Source organism: Pinus tabuliformis, chromosome 1_1 (assembly GCF_031772625.1).
Source record: "Pinus tabuliformis cultivar Carrire ecotype Pingquan chromosome 1_1, CPIR1, whole genome shotgun sequence".
In the NCBI taxonomy this organism is placed as follows: Eukaryota; Viridiplantae; Streptophyta; class Pinopsida; order Pinales; family Pinaceae; genus Pinus; species Pinus tabuliformis.
This window is the reverse complement of record NC_142297.1, coordinates 482,527,816-482,546,133: the sequence shown is the minus strand read 5'-3', so window position 1 is coordinate 482,546,133 and position 18,318 is coordinate 482,527,816. Positions and strand designations below refer to the sequence as shown.

The following is an 18,318-nucleotide window of genomic DNA, read 5'->3' as shown; positions in this document are numbered from 1 at the left end:
CTAATATTTATCTTGCTTTTCAATAATGATGTCTTCCTTTTAGCCTCATCCCTCAATGGGTTGCAGAGACAATTGGATTCCTTTTCTCTCTTTTTTGGTCTTCAATAGTTGATGGTAAACGTAGGTAAAACCGAGGTCATGATCATCAATGGGTTGAAGAAGACCCTCTTTGATCACCATTTCATTTTTTAGAGGGGAGGAGGTTGAGATCACTTGCTCATATAGTTACTTGGGAGTTCTATTCATGGGACCTTGATTCGGTTTGCTCCATGCCCCCTAGAGAGGCAGTGTTTCCGAAACCATTTTTTGGGTATATCTTCCAAGGTGTCATTCATGGACACTCTTCTGTGGCCCACAATTTATATGGCTCTAAGCTTTGGGGACCTAGTTTATTAGAGTATGATTGGCCTTTATTAGAAAGAGTATGGTTTTTCCTCCTTTGCTGCATCATTAGGTGCAAGTAGATAGTTCCTCATCCCATCATCCTTGTAGAGTTTGGTGCTGACCCCTTTCGGCTTGAGACAATGTCTGGCCTTGTCTCACTTCTAAATCATCTTCAGAGCTTTGCAGATACAACAAAGGGGCGTGATTGGTATCCATACCTGGTCTATTACTTATCAGAGTCTATCAGTAGCTAATCCTTCAGCTTGATTTTCGTGTTGGTACATTGGAGTCTCAGATCTCCTTGCTTCAGTTTGTGTTATGGTAGACTAGCTTCCTTCATTTCAATATTCCCTGTGTGCACGCGGTCACCTTTTACCAACCAAACAGGAGATGAATACAATCATTCAAGAATATATCTACACGGGATATATACAGGTCACTTGGATAAACCTTAAGGGAGGGTTATGTCCAAAAATGGCCTTCTATGTTGAGCACTTCATGGTGATGAGTGATGGACTTATTATCTGATCCCATTACATACTTTTTGATTGGATGCATGCCCTTTGGATCCACTTGGGACAGTTTAGAGTTGGATCTCATAGACTGCAGATTGAGACTAACCACCAAATTGATTGATCATAGCCCCCCTGCAAACCCCCCAACAGGGGGGCTGCCACCCCCTGCTGCACTTGGCACAACGTAACAACACCTGAAGCTAGTTGTGCAAAGAATATAACACATACCCAACATAAAGGATACAATTTTGTAGATAGTTAGTAGCTAGTATTTTACAAGTTTTGACCTAAATACAACCTTTCTAGCCTTTTATTTTGTTTCCCTCATGTATAGCCTAAATAGTCAAACCTTTGTTGACAACTTCTGTTTGGCCCCCAATTTGTGGGTGTAAGTAGTGCTTATATTCAATATTATTTTACTAATTTAAAGAGTTATTGTCCAAAAATCACTTTGGAATTTTGGTTATCTATAAAAATTTGGCTGAGTTTATAAACAAATTTTCAAATAGAGAGGAAAAAATTTGGCTGACACTGGGACAGAGTCAAAAATATTCTTACATGGATCTTTTTAATCCACCTTACAATCCCCTTTGATCCATTGCACATTCTGCACATTCCATATGCTTTGCACTCAATCCAATTCATCTACAACACATGACTGCCCAACATAACTTTATATGGCTTTGGTGGGAATGATTTATCTTATCTGAAAAATTTGCATGTCAAACATCTGTGTTGAATTTTTGTTTTATGCAATCTTAATGTTTTGAAACACTAAAACAAAATGGTGATCTTCTTGTATGAAACGTCTATAATTATATGTTATAGAACAACAAAATGATAATTTTTTGGTATGAAACATCTATAATTCCATGGTAGGTTGTTCATCTGGTCTTATACAGTTACCTATTTTCTTTGTGGCAGTATGTTCTTTTATTTATTAGAGAAGGCTTTGGGAGGAGGCTCTTTTACTGTGATCTTGATGCTCTTCCTCAAGGTATTGAAGGTTTCAAAGGCAGGGGAGAGATGCTTCCTTTCCAAAAACTTGTTGACAACTTTGAAGCACAGTATGATCTTGTTGCAAATGATGGTGCTTTGTTCACTTTTCGAACCAATAAAAATGCCCCTAGATTTAAATTGGTTTGTGTAGACCTTATGCAGCCAGAAGCTTGGGGTGATGTTATCGGAGAATCTGAGAAGGACGTGCTTGAATCAGCTTGTTGTGTCAATGGAAATAAACTTTTAATAAGCTATTTAAGCGATGTCAAGTCTGTTTTGCAAATACGAGACTTGCAATCAGGAAATTTGCTTCATAATTTGCCAATAGATATTGGGTCAGTTTATAGAATATCAGGAAGGCATAAAGACAAGGAAGTATTTATTGGTTTTACAAGCTTTCTTACCCCTGCAAATATCTATCGATGCAACCTAGATGTCGAAATACCAGAGTTAGTAGTTTTTAGAGAGACTGTTGTCCCAGGCTTTGATCGGACAGAGTTTGAGGCTAAACAGGTAAAGGTTTTTTGACTAATTTTTGCTTCTACAAATTTTTCCTTGGCTATCTTTAGGCAAAAATTCTTCTCCAGTGAATGTTTTAAACAAGTAATCTGATTGTAAAAACAATGGGGTTTCACATTAGAATTTACTTAACAAAAAGTGCATTTCAATAAACAATTTTTTTCAAGTTATTTATCCCTGCTACAAAATAGATGTTTCTATTCTCCTCACTCAGTTGAAATGATAATGATGGCATCATTCAATTAGAACACTTAATACTAATGGGCAATATTATGCAGTCCATCTGGATTAACTACTGATGTGATTGATTTCTAATATAATATTGTTACTGATCTGTCATTGTCAGGTTTTCATAACCAGCAAGGATGGAACTCAGATACCAATGTTCATTGTATCCAAGAAAGAAATTGCTCTTGATGGTTCTCATCCTGCTCTATTAAATGGTTATGGGGGCTTTAACAGTAGCATCACCCCACACTTCAGCGTTAATCGCATTGTCATTTCAAGACATCTAGGGGCAGTTTGTGCAATTGCAAACATTCGTGGTGGCGGTGAATATGGAGAAGAATGGCATAAAGCAGGTTCTCTTGCAAAAAACAAAATTCCTATGATGATTTCATATCTGCCGCTGAGTTCCTTGTGTCAGAGGGGTATACACAACCTAAAAGGTTATGTATTGAAGGAGGCAGTAATGGTGGACTTCTTGTTGCAGCTTGCACAAATCAGGTATGTCCATATATTGGATGATAAGATGCATGGTTAAATAAAGGTCCTGTATAAACCAGTTGCTTGCTTCAATCCTTCCTCTCTTTTCGTTTCAATTTAGAATCCGAGTGAAAAAGTTGTTTACATTCTCCCAAAGAAAATGCTTATGTCTCTGTATTGGCTTTTCTAAAAATTATTCAAAAGGAAATGTAGAGAGGATTTAGCAGATCACTTTTCGTTGAAATAAGAGGTTTTGAATGTTAATTCTGCATTTAAACAGAGACCTGACCTATTTGGTTGCACACTGGCTCATGTGGGTGTTATGGACATGTTGCGTTTTCATAAATTTAATATTGGTAAGTTTTAATGTGATACTATTCAACTGCTTCTCCCACTCTAGTTAGGGTAATCTCTAGATGTAGGCATCTTCAGGGCAACTGGTGATGGAACTTGTGCTGAAATCTGCAGGCCATGCGTGGACTAGTGATTTCGGTTCTTCAGATAAGGAAGAAGAATTTCATTGGCTGATTAAGTAAGAAGAAAAATGGAGCTTTGTCTCTAAATCTAATAAGTAACAGACTGTCTAAAATTTAAATAATATTCAAACTGTTAGTAATCTGAAATGTAAGAGAAACTGCTTGTTCCTTTTCTATTCACTCTATCAAAAAGTGCTTTTTACCAAAAAACATGATCAACTGTTCGTATAACAAATTCTTTATTTCTGCAGATACTCACCATTGCATAATGTAAAAACACCATGGGACAAGCCCGGACAGAATTTACAGTATCCTGGTATAATGCTATTGACGGCAGATCATGACGACCGTGTTGTGCCACTCCACTCTCTGAAACTCCTAGCAGTGAGTACTTCATATGGTTCTGGCCCTGCATTAAACATCAACTAATATTTGATATTTGAATGTTGAGGCTTATAGGCAACTATTGATGCACAAACCAATGGCAGCTTTTTGTGTCCCTATTTTCAGAAATATAGATAACATGATGTGTGGTTTTATTAGCCCTAAGGGTTATTTCAATTGGTGAAGTCCCCGTCAAGGGTTAAAGTACTTTTGCATAAGCAGCATATCGAGCAGCAGATCAAGATCGATACCCATAAGCACAGCTAGCAGCATATCCAGCACCAGTAGCATCATAGGCAGTGTTAGCGCTTGAAATTTCACCTCAGGCTGAGAAAGGTAAACCTCAAGGCAACATCAAACCACTTAGCCTCGTAGCTAGCCCTACGGGGCGGGAGAGGGCTCTCTCCGGTCTATCTCGGTGAGATCTTCAATGGATGAGATGACCAATAGGGTAACACTGATTTTAGGCTAGTAAACTGATCAAAAAGGTTGATTTGGGGTTTTTAGGGTTTTCGGTGGCAAATTGAGGGGATGGCAATTTTGGGTGCGGGGATTGGACACAGTTTCTGCAGGGGGTTCTTTGGGGCGAGGTAGGAGACAGTATTGATGCCTTTGATTGAGGTGGATGGTCAGGAATGACAAATGAGGAGCTAAGGAGAGCAAACATTAACTTTGAATTCTCCTTAAACAGTAGAAAACATTGAAATTAAACAAACTTAAAAGCAGAGCATGACAGTCATGTATTTTACTTTAACACTTTGTTTGCTTAATGTGCAGAAGGAAAAGAAAGGAAATGATTCACATAACACACTTACAGGTACATAGAGAAACACACCATCAATACATGTAACCACAAGAATCCCAAAAAGGACTGCAAAACCCTGGTCTTCCTTGGCCAAAAATTGCAGAGATACAGTGAATAATACAATGATAGCTTCTCCCTCAAGAGTCCAACCATGAAAATGAGCAAGAAAGTACATAAGATAGATGATCTAACCTCTTTCCCTGCCTCCATGGGTCGAGCTCACTATCCTAGGAGCTGTTTCAACCACTTCTAAACTAAGCACTACAAATTAGGCAGTCAAAACAACTTGCCTCTATAAGCTAGGAAACCAATTCATTCATTTAATATTTACCCTTTTCATGAATGAATCTTCTAGAAGTGTTACATAAGAGTAAAAGTGTCTTTCAAGTACAATAATTACATCAAAGATAATCATAATTCACCCCAAAAAGTCAAACTGGGTCAAACTGCGTTTTTCTGAGCTGTACAGTGCATTTTGGAAAAATCTGCCTGACGGGTCGCGCGCCTTTGGAGCCACTTTTGGGGCACTTGCAGGTGGCCAAATTGAGCAAGAGTAGGCTTGTTGGAAAGGTCTGTGAGTCTACTTTCCAACCCAACTGGAATTTTTGAATTTGGTGGTCATTTGCCCCTCCAAAATTGCAATCTCCCAAGACTGCTTTCTGCAACTCAAAAATGTGGCAGAAAGTCAAATTTTGCATGTTTTTTGACTTTCTGGAGGCCCAAAACTTCATAAAATCTCAAATCCATTGATGAGCATATGTAACTTCTCATGACAAATCTGGAAATGCTGAGTTTTTGCAAAATGGAGTTGCCATGATGTAGGGTCGCGCGGGGGGTGAGACCCGTTAATGGGGAAAAACCTGTAAATGCCTGAAAAAACCAAAATTTGCCCAAAATGCTCAATTTTTTTTGGGATTTGTGCTGAAGCTGAGTTATTTAGTGCCTTGGTCCTTCAGTGATGCCTCGGCCAAGATATGAAGGGGATCAGGCCTCTTTCTCCCTTTTTGTGCCTTCGCCAACCGCCTCTGGAACATCTTCATTTTTGCCTTGCACACGTGCATTCTTGCCCAATAATGGTTCTTCATGTTCCTCAGCAACTTCTTCTCTTGGTTGGCCCTAGCCAACAGCCTCTCCAAGTGTGCATTTACCCGGATGAGCATGGACTCTCGCTCAGCGGGCAATAGATCACCGGGTCTCCTCCGGTTCAAAATGCGGTCACTACGAATCCTCCACAGCTCATCAAGAGCTTGTTCATCCTCCAACTGTTTGTTGCGCTGCTCAAGATATGTGATGGTCCATTGTGCCCCCTCTAATCTCCTCTGCAAGGCATCATTTTCAGCTCTAAGGTGCTGAATGATCTCCTTTGACTCTCGACTAGGAGAACTAACATCAAGATCAATAAGCTCTATGTCCGGAGCACTTGATGGTCCCTCATCAATCTTGGGCTGTTTGCCCCTCCCTGGTACCTGTGCTGGTGAAGAAAGCGAGGCCCCTTCCACCTGATGTGGAGATAACACTCGCTGAGTCGATGAAGAAGGCGAGACCCCTTCCACCTGCTGTGGAGAAAGTACTCGCCGAGCTGCTGCAAATAAGGCCCTCTGGCCTCTCTGATAAGTAACCATAGGTGAGGAGCTGACATGTCTGGTGACGGGGATGTCATGCTGCTGTGAAGGTCCTCCCTCCTCATGAATAACCTCAGGATGTGGTGATGATGGTGCTGTGAAAAACTCACGAGAGATGAACTCCTCCCATGAGATGCCCTGCTGAGCCAACTGATGTAACACCACTAGCTGAATCAAACCATAATGGTAAAGGCTCCCGTACTGCTGTGCCGGGCTCTTCCTCTGCATCATGGACACCATCTTCTCAATGTTCTGATAGAAGAAAACAGGGATGTTCATCATCCTCACTCGGGTGAAGTGCATCAAGAGGCGAATATGGTATGAATATACCTGTGAAAATCTGCCCTCACAGGTAAAATAGAGCATGATGAGCCTCATGATGGGAGCATACTCACTCCTAAGAAATCTGAAGGGAAACACTCCTGTCAAGTGTCTCATGAGTGCTGGTCTAACAAAAGGCTCAAAATGAACACTGTCCAGCACCTTGCACTTATTCCATACCTCTCCAACATTAGGTATCCCTGTGGCCTGTGCAATCACCTCAGGTGTCAATGTAAAGTCCACCCCGGCAAGGTTGACATGTCCATCATGCAAGTGTAAAAAAAACAGGCGAGCCAACTCTCTGTGGTGCTGAAACCGAGAAATCCTCTCACAAAACTCATAGCAGGACATGTACTGGAAACATGAGACTGCCATAGGACAAGCTTGTAAATCTGTCAAAGAGGTGGGCTCCTCTCGCCTATGATGACCACCCTTTCCACCCTTATGAGGCCTCCTCTGTATCTCAATCTCTGAAGCTGATGCCTGGTCATCACTCTGCTCATAGGTTTCGGTTTCTGACATTGTTTAAGGAGCAAAGTGGACAAAATGTACTGCTGTTTCTGCTTTGTAAAATGCTGATTTGTATGCTGTTTGAAGGGGGACAAGGAACATGAGGGGAATGTTAGGGGAGGGACATTTTTTAAAAGGAAAATGGGAATACATGTATACAACAGGGAATTTAGGGAAAAACACTGCAAACATCACTGCATATGCATCACTAAATACATGTGTTTACATGGGTATTATGAGGGGTATGGTTAGGGCTTGATTTTTTACTTTTTAGGGAAAAGGGGTAGGGTTTATTTTCTTCATTACAAATTTAAAAGGAAAATTTACATGGAAATACAAGGAAAATGAAATGGGAATGAGGAGAAATGATTACAAGGGAAAAACCATTGAAACAGCGTAAAACCCTAGCAAATTTTTTACAAATTTAATATGCAGCCATATGGAGCTTTTTCTCTTGCACAATTTGATCTTTAAAAACACATTCATGATGTCCTTCAAACATAACAAGCAACCAATTTTGATTTTGGAGGGCCTACCTCAAGCAAATCGGCGATTTGATAGCTCCTTGGGTAAATTTACAGTTGTTTTGGGAAGCAGGGCACTGACGGGTCATGCACCTCACCCAACGGGTCGTGCGCCACTGACGGGTCGCGCCCATTGAAGAAATACACTGCTGGAACACTGCTGATGGGTCGCGCGCCTTTGACGGGTCGCGCGCCTGTCCAGCTCTCAAATTCACTCAAATTCTCACTCAATCGCTCTTGCAAACAACTTGGATGCACAATGAGGGTCGATGGAGGGAGATTGGGCCTTTATAGCTTTCATTTGAATAAATTTCATGCCCAAACCCACTTTATAATGTTTTGTTTTGACACTTTATAAAACTGACTTTTCTTGGTTTCCTTTGTCCTGAAATTGACTGATTTAATGCTTTTGCTCAATTCTTTTTGCAGGGATAGCATCTGAGGGATCTTGGCAAGGGAGCCAGGGTTTCATACTGTCCTTGGAAGCTTTTTGAAATTTCATCACTTTTTACAAAAATTTGAAAAATGACCTTGGCTTTAAAAACAAAGTTTTTAAATCCAAGGTGAAAATTTACTGTACAAGATTGAAATTTGCGAAGAAACACTTTTAAAATCATCCCTCTGGCTTGCTGGGCACCATTTGACCTTCAGAGACATGACCTTGTAAACCATCTTGACCAAAACCCTAGACCTAGGAATTTGACCTCAAGACAAAACAAGACAAGCTTGAAAGTGACTAAGGACTGCAATGACTTGATCCAGCAATGCCAAGAGGGGGACAAAGACACCAGCTCCTCCATCAGGGTTATGGCATGCCTAATGGGATGCAAAAATTGACACTGATGAGACACCTACCTATGCAAATGCAAAGAGTTTTGATCGCTGATGGAGGGCTCAAGACCGACTCTAACATTGGCTCCAATGGGGATGGTAGCTCCTTGGAGGTACCAAGAACCTTAGACCTCTGGGAGAGCAGACCAGTGCTTTATTCATTGGGCAATGGAGTCAACTTTTACACATGTGACCAAATTTTGACAACTTTATTTGACTTTGACAATTGACTGAAATTTAAACTAACTTTGACATAAACCGACTCACTTTATGCAGAAAATAGACTGACTGAAACAACTTGAAAAGCTCACACCAACTAATCACCATCTTTAGAATTATAGCCTTCACTACGGGCCCTAGACTAAAGATGTAAGATCAGTTCACACTTGCTGCAGAATGAAAGTAAAATGGTAATTACAATGAGAGTGATTAGAGCAGAAAATGCTCAAGCATGATACCTTTTGAGCAGCCGGCCATTCACCGACCCACCGAGACATTCATCACCGTTCATTTCTTTGAGAAGAAAAGCATTTGGACCACGGTGTGCTGCAATTTTGTAGGGACCTTTCCACAGGTTGTCAAATTTTCCATGTTTCCCTTTGTCTTCATTTCGGGCATCCCACCTCAAAACAACATCATCTATCTGAAAATCATCTGATTTGGCCTTTTTGTCATAGATTTTCTTTATGCGCTCTTGCAACTTAAGGGAATTTTGATGAACCTCCTCTCATATCTGCTGTAAATGAATCATTTGACTAATCCGCCGTTGCATAGGATCCTCCTCGCCACCCGCTTCTTGCAGCAACTTTGCCACTGGAACACTAAGTGAAGTAGGAAACACTGCATCTATCTCGTAAACCAGTTCAAAGGGTGACATACCAATTGACTTATTTTGACTTACCCGATCAGCCCATAATGCATTTACTAACTTTTTGTGCCAGCTCTTCTTATTTATTTCCAGCAGTTTCTTTATGATGTTCACTAGAGATTTGTTCGAAGATTCGGCCAGCCCATTTCCTTGCGGATGGTAGGCGGTCGAATGCCCCAAGCTGATGTTATATTTGTAGCAAAAATCAACCATTTTCTTCGACTTAAAGGCTGTTGCATTATCTGTAATCAACTTATGTGGACAGCCGAAATGTGACAATATGTTATTCTCAAGAAAAGAAATAATTACCGAGTCCGTGGCCTGCCGAGTGGGAATGGCTTCAATCCACTTCGTGAAATAATCTGTGGCGGTCAAGATCCATCGATGCTGCCCGGAAGATGCTGGGTGGATTTCACCAATAAAATCCAAGCCCCATTGCTGAAATGGTGCGCTGATTTCAACGGGCTTGAGAGGCAACGGCTGTAATTTCTGCTTTCCTTGAAAAATTTGACATTCATGACAACTCTTAACTGCTTTATATACATCAGAAAATAGAGAAGGCCAATAGAAACCAGCTCTTAAGATCTTATTGGCCGTGGTCTTCCAAAACAAGTGACCCCCACAGTCACCTTTGTGAAAATCTTCTACTGCTGTCTTAGCTTCTTCTTCGACCAAACAGTTCAGCAAGATGCCGCCGGGATCTTTCCAATAAAGTGCAGATTTGATGATGCAAAATTTTGCAGCCTTTAGCTTCAATGTTCTAGCTTTGTTTCTAGGCATTCCAGGGGGTGAAGACAAATTTTGAAGCACATAAACTATATCAGCATACCAAGGAGAGGAAACAAAGATATCTGATACCTGTAGAGCTGAATTTTCTTCGTCTTCATCGGATAAGGCAGCAATCAAATTGATGTCAAGGACATGAAGATTCGTTTCAGCCATCAACTTAGCAAGGCCTTGACCTTTTATCAACTTGGTAGGCTTAATTTCCACATCATATTCTAATAGTGCAGCGATCCACTTACCCCTTCTTCCTTCCGGTTCCGTTTGTACTAAAACATCCTTAACAGCTGCGTTGGGAACATATGCCAAAATATGAGAATTCAATATGTATACCCGGAAATCTTTCAAGGCTTTGATCAACGTTAATGCTTGCTTCTCAATGATATTATAATTCAGCGCTCCGTCCCTTAGGATGCGGCTGAAAAAAGCTATGGGCCTCTCAACCCCATCTCTCTTTTGCATCAACACAGCTGCCAACGTATGCTCAGAAGCAAATGAAAATAAAATAAAATCCTGTGTATAATCTGGGCTGATCAAAGTTGGGGCTGAGGATAAGATTACCTTTACCAAATTAAAAGACTTTAACGCCTCTTCGGTCCATTTGAGCTCGCTGTCCTTCTTGAGCATGTTGGTTATCTCTCTAAGATGCTCGACAAGATTGGGAATAAAGCGACGCAGAAAATTCAATTTGCCATTGAAGGACTGAATTTCTTTCTTGCTTCAGGGCTGCTCTAATTGCTGAATTGCTTCCACTCGTGCAGGGTCTATACGTATGCCATCTTTAGAAATGATATGGCCCAGCAGCTTACCTTCGCTCATAGCAAAAAGACTCTTCTTCGGATTCAACGAGATGCCATACTTTCTGCACTTTTGGAACACCTTAGTCAAATGAAACAAATGCTCTTCATCTGATTTAGAAAACACGGTCAGATCATCAAGATAAACAACCAAAAAGACATCTTTCTCATTAGCAAAGGCCATATCCATTGCCCGCTGAAATGTGGCGCCAGCGTTCTTCAATCCAAACGGCATTTTGGCATAGTGGAATGTTCCCCATGGAGTAGTAAATGCTGTCTTGTCACGGTCATCTTCGTGCACCAAAATCTGATTATACCCGGAGTAACCATCAAGCAATGACATCCTTGATGCCCCCACTACCCGCTGCAATATATGATCCATTTTGGGCAGCGGATAATTGTCCTTTAATGACACCTTGTTCAGATTTCTGAAGTCTATACACAAGCGAATTTCACCGGTCTTCTTTCTCACGGGCACCAAGTTGGAAATCCAATCGGAAAATCGGATTGGCACTATGATTCTAGACTTATATAACCTGTTGACTTCCTTCTCGATCAATGGCAGCAATTTAGGATTAATTCTTCTCAACTTTTGTTGGAAAGGCTTTTGATTTGGTTTTATGGGAATGGTATGCTGAATGATACTTGTGTCATACGTTTTCAAATCTGAATAGTCCCATGCAAAAACATTAGAAAACGAAGACAACAATCTGATATATTCTTTCTTTACCTTGGGCGACAATGCTTTTGATAGCTTCACCATCTTTGGATTCTCAGCTGTCCCGAGATTCACATCTTCGACACCTTCGTCCGTTGGCCTCAAAGTTGGCTTGCGGGCCACATCATCTTGATCGAACAATTCTTCCAAAGGAATTAATCCTTTAGGAATGTAATTGTCCTTGAGCTGCAACACATCCATCTGATTCACTCCTTCAGCTTCCGTATCTATTGAGATGTCTTCAAATTTACCTTCAATTTGCAGAAAATCTTTGATTTCTTCGTCGTCTTGGAAAACTTGCCAACATCTTTGATTATCTGGAACTGTAGGACGATGCTTTACATATATCTCAAACTTATTGGTGGAATTCATGGGTATTTTCAGATTACTTGCTGCCTTTGCCAATGCATCCGCAACACCATTTTGAATCCGGGGCACACAAGTCAAAGTATGTTCTGAAAACAATTTTAAGATATCTAGGACAGCATTCCGATATGCTCGCATACGAGGATGTTTGGCCTGAAATTCACCTTTCACTTGCTTGATAACCAACTCGGAGTCGCCATATACCGCTATCTTCTTTGCCTTCAATTTCCGAAGGATTTTTAGACCAGCAATAAGAGCCTCGTATTCCGCCTCATTATTTGAACAATCAAATGCCAATTTGTATGAACATACCCGTACCTTGCTTGGAACTTGGTTTTGAACTGAAAATGGGCTTCGAATCCACACACCTATACCAGCACCATCGCTACCCACTGCGCCATCAAAATCCATGGTCCAAAGACCATCCTCATCGTCTTCTAAGTGCTGAAAATGTGATGTCGATGCATTCTCTGTTTGCTGTCCATTTGTTTCAGCTATTGGCTTTATGACAGCAGACCTTTCTTCACCTTCCTTTCTCAAAACTTCTCTGAAATTTTCTGAGATGTCTGGTATATCTTCTACTTGAACTAACTGACTATCTACCTCATTGAAATTATCCGCAAACAAAACAAAGGATTCTAAATCTGTTTGTACATAATTTACAGGATGATTGACTGGTTTTTCCTTACTAGTGATCATGTATTTCATCTTTTGTTCCCGATATAACTTCCTCAACTGACCAAAAACTGGAATGGTAGCATAGGAAAAATCGAGCTGAAGTGTACCTTTGAGCTTGGCTCCCCATGACCTCGAAAGCAATATGCCAAACCGCGGAGGAATATCCGCCACCACCACATCCATCAAAACATTCTTTGTTGGGATTTGATCTAAACTCACCACCAAGTCCTTGATCAAACCAATACATTTCACCCGGCTGGAATCAAACGAATACAAATCATGATACTTCCTTGTGATGTCAAGTCCCAGCTTCTCCATAATCGCTTTCGGCATCAAATTATGCGAAGCTCCCGAGTCAAACATGGCATTGTGCAACACGTAATCATGCAATCGCAAACTGATATAGAATGGAGGAACATCACTTTCAGGAGACTCACCATTTAAAGCTGGTCCAAAAATTAGCTCCGGCTGATCATCTTGTACATTCACCGTGTCTAGCATTGGATCAAAATTCAACATCTTGGAGAGCTGGCCTCGGTAAGTGCTATTCTTCATGATTTCCGTCAAAGGAATGGGCACTTTCAACTTTGCAATCTCATTCTCCAAACTGAAAACTGAAACCTTCTCACCTTCTTTAGCCGGAGTGTCTCTTTTTTCAGCTCTATCTCTTGGTGCATTTGATGGCTGGTCTATTTTGCTTGCTGATAATGATTGGCCTGCTGGAGGATCGCTTATTTCTTTCCCTTTTTTCTGCGGGACAGCAGAACCATTCTTTGTCGAAGCTTCTGTTCTTTTCTGGATGGGATTTATGGTAATCACTCGGTTTCTCAACTGCCTTTGCTGACTTTGCTGCGCTGATAAAGCATGCAAATACCCTCTTTGATACTCTTCTGATTCTTCTTGAAGTGCTGCATCGTTTGACAGAATATAATGCTCATCTTGGGGAATGATGGAATTACTCACCAGCTCTTCCTCTTCGGTAATATAAGTGGGCAGATCATCAGGAGTGAAGAAGTGATTTTCCTCTCCAACATTATCACCTTCGTCCTCTGATTCTTGGCTAACGAAATTCTGCTGAAAAGGAGGTTTCATTTGCTGCTGAACTGCTGCCTCTTGTGCCTTTGTTTCACGCTGCTTGATTCTATATTGTTGCTGCTGTTGACCTCTGAAATTAGGATTACGGATCTGCGGTTCCGTCTTGTCAATACGAACATTTTCAAATGCCCTCTTAAGCTGTTCAACTTCACGAAGAAGCTGATTTGAAGTAGATGCTTCCTCTTTAATTGTAACTCGCTTCTTGGCCTTCATCCTTGCTCTTTTATCATTCAAATTTGCTTCAACACTAACAACAATCTTCTGCATATCCTCCAAGGTAGGTGGATCTCTGTCTCTCAATGAGTATGCCATCTCCGGATCAAAACCATCCGGGAACTTAAGAAGTGCGGATTTTCTAGATGGCCTCAAATCATCGGGAATAGCATTATAAACTGTATTGAATCTGATTATGTAATCTTGAACAGACTCACCCGGATTACGCTTGAGGTTGTTGTATTCGGCATTAATCTGAAGCGGATCCTTTCTGATTTCCCACCGATCTAAAAACTGATTCTGTAGTGCTTCCAAGGTGGCAATGCTTCCGGCTGTCAACCCTCTGAACCACTTTCTAACTTCTCCTCCAAATGTTTGCACGAACAACCGCATGGTAACATCTTCTTCATCTATCTCATATAGATCGAAGAAAGTAGTCATTTTGTCAATATGTTGCTGAGCAGTAATACTTTGTGGAGTGCCATCAAACATGGGGATTTTACTTTGATAATCGGCTGGCATATCATGAAGATTTTGGGGAAGAGCAAGTGGGGCAAACTTGGCAGACATTGCTTTAGGAGGGGGAGCAGGATGTGTATGAGGAGGAGGAGCTATGATAGCAGGGATTATAACAAGAGGAGTTGAAGTTTGTGGAGTTGGGGGAGTCGGAGGGGTAGGAGAAGTAGGAGGAGAACCGACTGTTGATTCGGGATAGGTGATTATAGGCGAAACTGAAACATAAGGAGGATAAGATTCTTCGTGAGCCGTGATAGTAGATCCAATGTGATCAGAGATATTCTCAACAAAATCAACAAGGGTAGTAGCTTGAACACGTGATTGGAGATGTCTCAAGATGAAATTTTCAACCAATTTGTTATGTCTTTCAAATTCAATAGCAGCTGCGAAGTCAGGGTCAAGGACTAGAGAATCGAGCGCACTTTCAGACTTAGCTTTAAACAAGGACAACTCAAAGCTTTCGTCAAAATCAATATCTTCGAGATAATCAAAAGTAGCTGGGCATGAATGAGATCTGAAAATGGGTTTAGGATCAGTAGCCAGTTTGTTTTTCTCAAAAGACTAGGAAAGAAAAACCGTTCAGCCTGTGAAAACTCTCAACCTATCATCCACGGCTCAGAGTTAACAATTATACTGGGATAAAGTGTCAATGAAGCGCTATGTTCACCAGCTCACGGAGATTGACTGAAGCAGCGTTTATCTACTAACGCTGATGTAAAACAAGAGCGTTTTCGAAGGCTACCTGGCGTATCTTCAGGCTCCGTCTAAGACTTGTGAAATAACACGTCAATGAGCAGACGAGTAGTTTGTTCTCCCCAGTATGGTCGCCAGTATGTTAGCGCTTGAAATTTCACCTCAGGCTGAGAAAGGTAAACCTCAAGGCAACATCAAACCACTTAGCCTCGTAGCTAGCCCTACGGGGCGGGAGAAGGCTCTCTCCGGTCTATCTCGGTGAGATCTTCAATGGATGAGATGACCAATAGGGTAAACCGTAACACTGATTTTAGGCTAGTAAACTGATCAAAAAGGTTGATTTGGGGTTTTTAGGGTTTTCGGTGGCAAATTGAGGGGATGGCAATTTTGGGTGCGGGGATTGGACACAGCTTCTGCAGGGGGTTCTTTGGGGCGAGGTAGGAGACAGTATTGATGCCTTTGATTGAGGTGGATGGTCAGGAATGACAGGTGAGGAGCTAAGGAGAGCAAACATTAACTTTGAATTCTCCTTAAACATTAGAAAACATTGAAATTAAACAAACTTAAAAGCAGAGCATGACAGTCATGAATTCTTACTTTAACACTTCGTTTGCTTAATGTGCAGAAGGAAAAGAAAAGAAATGATTCACATAACACACTTACAGGTACATAGAGAAACACACCATCAATACATGTAACCACAAGAATCCCAAAAAGTACTGCAAAACCCTGGTCTTCCTTAGCCAAAAATTGCAGAGATACAGTGAATAATACAATGATAGCTTCTCCCTCAAGAGTCCAACCATGAAAATGAGCAAGAAAGTACATAATATAGATGATCTAACCTCTTTCCCTGCCTCCATGGGTCGAGCTCACTATCCTAGGAGTTGTTTCAACTACTTCTAAACTAAGCACTACAAATTAGGTAGTCAAAACAACTTGCCTCTATAAGCTAGGAAACCAATTCATTCATTTAATATTTACCCTTTTCATGAATGAATCTTCTAGAAGTGTTACATAAGAGTAAAAGTGTCTTTCAAGTACAATAATTACATCAAAGATAATCATAATTCACCCCAAAAAGTCAAACTAGGTCAAACTGCGTTTTTCTGAGCTGTACAGTGCATTTTGGAAAAATCTGCCTGACGGGTCGCGCGCCCCTGCCTGACGGGTCGCGTGCCTTTGGAGCCACTTTTGGGGCACTTGCAGGTGGCCAAATTGAGCAAGAGTAGGCTTGTTGGAAAGGTCTGTGAGTCTACTTTCCAACCCAACTGGAATTTTGAATTTGGTGGTCATTTGCCCCTCCAAAATTGCAATCTCCCAAGACTGCTTTCTACAACTCAAAAATGTGGCAGAAAGTCAAATTTTGCATGTTTTTTGACTTTCTAGAGGCCCAAAACTTCATAAAATCTCAAATCCATTGATGAGCATATGTAACTTCTCATGAAAAATCTGGAAATGCTGAGTTTTTGCAAAATGGAGTTGCCATGATGTAGGGTCGCGCGGGGGGTGAGACCCATTAATGGGGAAAAACCTGTAAATGCCTGAAAAAACCAAAATTTGCCCAAAATGCTCAAATTTTTTTGGAATTTGTGCTGAGGCTGAGTTATTTAGTGCCTTGGTCCTTCAGTGATGCCTCGGCCAAGATATGAAGGGGATCAGGCCTCTTTCTCCCTTTTTGTGCCTTTGCCAACCGCCTCTGGAACATCTTCATTTTTGCCTTGCACACGTGCATTCTTGCCCAATAATGGTTCTTCATGTTCCTCAGCAACTTCTTCTCTTGGTTGGCCCTAGCCAACAGCCTCTCCAAGTGTGCATTTACCCGGATGAGCATGGACTCTCGCTCAGCGGGCAATAGATCACTGGGTCTCCTCCGGTTCAAAATGCGGTCACTACGAATCCTCCACAGCTCATCAAGAGCTTGTTCATCCTCCAACTATTTGTTGCGCTGCTCAAGATATGTGATGGTCCATTGTGCCCCCTCTAATCTCCTCTGCAAGGCATCATTTTCAGCTCTAAGGTGCTGAATGATCTCCTTTGACTCTCGACTAGGAGAACTAACATCAAGATCAATAAGCTCTATGTCCGGAGCACCTGATGGTCCCTCATCAATCTTGGGCTGTTTGCCCCTCCCTGGTACCTGTGCTGGTGAAGAAAGCGAGGCCCCTTCCACCTGATGTAGAGATAACACTCGCTGAGTCGATGAAGAAGGCGAGACCCCTTCCACCTGCTGTGGAGAAAGTACTCGCCGAGCTGCTGCAAATAAGGCCCTCTGGCCTCTCTGATAAGTAACCATAGGTGAGGAGCTGACATGTCTGGTGACGGGGATGTCATGCTGCTGTGAAGGTCCTCCCTCCTCATGAATAACCTCAGGATGTGGTGATGATGGTGCTGTGAAAAACTCACGAGAGATGAACTCCTCCCATGAGATGCCCTGCTGAGCCAACTGATGTAACACCACTAGCTGAATCAAACCATAATGGTAAAGGCTCCCGTACTGCTGTGCCGGGCTCTTCCTCTGCATCATGGACACCATCTTCTCAATGTTCTGATAGAAGAAAACAGGGATGTTCATCATCCTCACTCGGGTGAAGTGCATCAAGAGGCGAATATGGTATTGAATATACCTGTGAAAATCTGCCCTCACAGGTAAAATAGAGCATGATGAGCCTCATGATGGGAGCATACTCACTCCTGAGAAATCTGAAGGGAAACACTCCTGTAAGTGTCTCATGAGTGCTGGTCTAACAAAAGGCTCAAAATGAACACTGTCCAGCACCTTGCGCTTATTCCATACCTCTCCAACATTAGGTATCCCTGTGGCCTGTGCAATCACCTCAGGTGTCAATGTAAAGTCCACCCTGGCAAGGTTGACATGTCCATCATGCAAGTGTAAAACAAACAGGCGAGCCAACTCTCTGTGGTGCTAAAACCGAGAAATCCTCTCACAAAACTCATAGCAGGACATGTACTGGAAACATGAGACTGCCATAGGA

The 18,318-nt window shown here is 41.6% G+C and overlaps 1 pseudogene across 1 annotated transcript in view; it reads left to right on the top strand.

The window, feature by feature from the left end:
- LOC149213863 (uncharacterized) overlaps positions 1-18,318 on the top strand; it is a 124,186-nt pseudogene that overhangs the window by 90,428 nt on the left and 15,440 nt on the right. Inside the window, exons 7-11 of the transcript XR_016250362.1 lie at positions 1,824-2,411; positions 2,764-3,143; positions 3,403-3,478; positions 3,591-3,654; positions 3,850-3,982. The product of XR_016250362.1 is annotated as an uncharacterized LOC149213863 (transcript). The remainder of the gene's footprint in view (positions 1-1,823; positions 2,412-2,763; positions 3,144-3,402; positions 3,479-3,590; positions 3,655-3,849; positions 3,983-18,318) is intronic.